At 38.7% G+C, this 2,719-nt stretch overlaps 1 pseudogene; it reads left to right on the top strand.

The window, feature by feature from the left end:
- The first annotated feature begins 1,115 nt into the window (after window positions 1-1,115).
- LOC111589890 (uncharacterized) lies at window positions 1,116-1,237 on the top strand (annotated as a pseudogene).
- The last annotated feature ends 1,482 nt before the right edge of the window (window positions 1,238-2,719 follow it).

The following is a 2,719-nucleotide window of genomic DNA, read 5'->3' as shown; positions in this document are numbered from 1 at the left end:
ATACTTATGTTTGTGAAACTTGTTTGATGTGGTGAAATATTTGAGATATGTGGTGTTGGTGATACATGTGTTGATTCTATGATATATGTGATGTCAATGTTATATATCTTTTGTTTGTTTGGATGTAATAATAAAAACAAATAAAATGGTGTTTTCTAGTCAATTTGCTGAGTGTAACACTCGACAAAGAGGTACTTTGCCGAGTGCCATGACCATAGCACTCATCAAAGAAAGCACACCTGGGAAGAGGTAAAGTTTATTTGCCGAGTGCCTCCTAGTGCACTCGACAAAGAGACTGGAAAAGGGGCCCACTCGTGCTCTTGTTGCCGAGCGCTAGTCCAGTAGACACTCATCAAAGAGGGATCCTTTGCACTCAACAAAGAAGCACCCTTTGCCAAGTGCCTCCTAGTGCGCTCGACAACGAGACTGGCAAAGGGGCCCACTGGTGCTCCGTTGTCGAGCGCTAGTCCAACAGGCACTCGTCAAAAAGAGAGTCTTTGCCGAGTGCCTCCTAGAGCACTCGACAAAGGGACTAGCAAAAGGACCCACTAAAGCCTTCTTTCTCGAGCGCTAGTCCAACAGGCACTTGGCAAAGAGACAACCTTTGCCGAGAGTCAAGGAGGATACCTGGCAAAGGCTCCGTCACCTTCGCTTGACGTCGTGACGGTGACTTTTCTTTGCTGAGTGCTCGACAAAAAGTATGTGTGTAATTTGTTTGGGGATTTAGTGGAGATTATGTATGTGGAGGTGATTTGATCCGTGGGTTTTGCAAAGTTTAAACTGGTGGATTATATAGTGCTATAGGTATAGATATACATGCATGCATGATCTCACGAAAGCATGGTGATACTGGTATATCGAAGAACACATCTCTATCTCTACTATATTAAAGCATCAGTTTTGTGCACGCACTAGTTTCGTACACGCACTCATTTCCCACTTCTTGCTTAACAAATGGGCCGTTACGCCACATACGGACCTTATGAAACCACCGAAGCCCAACACGATAGGAAGCCACACGCAGCACAATGCTCTTACATAGTACCACCTCGCTAACTAAAGGAGGACGACTGACCGAGCAACCTATAAAAAAGGGTCGGACTCCTTTTCAACTCTTACATTTTCTGACCTTTTGGGTAAAATAAGATATAAGATCTGTTCTTATCAGTTTAATATCTGATATGTGGACCATATATTCACTTTGATATTAAATTTATTTTTTATTTTGGTAACATATAATTGTGTGTCGTTACTATAATAAAGGGACGTATTCTTTTGACTAAAATAAAATATAATGTATGATATGTGGACCATACATTCACTCTATTAAATTTATTTTTTTATGAGTAACAAGTATAATTGCGTGCCGTAGCAACGCAAGGTTATTGTACTAGTATATATAATACGGTTGCATGTATAGTGCAGGACGATGATGATCTGATATCTTCAGTTACTTAGCTTGGTACGCCAACCAAAGACATGCGGCGCATTTTATGCGAACAACACTGTGCCAACTCTGCACTGCATATCTCAACAACTAGCATCTCCCAGTCTTCCTGTATCTTTGATTTCATTCATTTGCTGACCAGATCGCATTGCTGTGAAATTGAAATGGAGCTTCCGTCCATTAACATATATTTTGGTTATTTTAAAACCAGTATTGATAAAATCATCAATACCAGTTTAAAATATGGAGTCCGTGTAAAGAACATTAGTATGAGTTGATGTCTCTAACCGGTACTAATATTAAGTGAGTGTTTGGTTCGAGGAATCACTTCATTCAAAATAAGGTGGTGCATCATATGTTTATTCCTCAAATTTGGTAGAATTACCTCATTTCTCATATTAGTACTAACTAACTATGACGAATGAGGTGGTGATGGATCAACTTATTTCATTCCACAAACCAAACAAAAAAGCGACAAGTGAGAAGATGATGCACTAGTTCATTTCTTAAACCAAATACCTTATAAGTCTTTAGTACCGGTTGAAGACACCAACCGATACTAATGTGCACAAATATCTTTAGTACCGATTTTATCAACGAATCGGTACTAAAGTTAAACTCTTTAGTACAGGTTGAAAGCACCAACCGGTACTCAAGATCTTCTAACTCATAAAAAAACAAAGATGCATGTGTTTACTACCGGTTCTTACAAAGAACCGGTATTAAAAGCTATTTTGCATTCCCGTATAGATTACTTCAGTGTCGATTGTTATAAAGAACCCGTACTAAATGTGAAGCTTTTAGTATAGGTTCTTTGCTTGAATCGATACTAAACATGTTTTGGTGCTTAAATACCTTTACTTTCTCGCTTAAATACCGGTTATTAGATAGAACCGGTGCTAAAGTTCCTGCCTATAATTTTGGTCGTCTTTGAACCTTTCTCATGCTTACCACCACGACCACTGAGTTAGACATCGCATGCAGCATCAGCGATGCCGCGTCACTAGGTGAACATCAGAAACTCTTATATATCTTCGCTATCGATTTTTCCTTTTTGTTTATTGTCCATAATGCTTACATCGTTTACCCTAAAGTATTTTTTCTGTTTTTATATTTGCTATAACCATACTAACATTGATCTCGGTGAAATGGAGAAGAAATAAGGTCAAACATAGGAATTTTTTTTTTGAAAAATGAAGTAGGGTGAAAGAAGGATGAACGACCGAAGAAGGAAGTAAGACGAAAAAAGGAACTACGTGTATATTTGGATAT

Source organism: Zea mays, chromosome 7, assembly GCF_902167145.1.
Source record: "Zea mays cultivar B73 chromosome 7, Zm-B73-REFERENCE-NAM-5.0, whole genome shotgun sequence".
NCBI lineage: Eukaryota > Viridiplantae > Streptophyta > Magnoliopsida > Poales > Poaceae > Zea > Zea mays.
The sequence above is the reverse complement of the archived record's forward strand: the minus strand, read 5'-3'. Positions and strand labels throughout refer to the sequence as shown.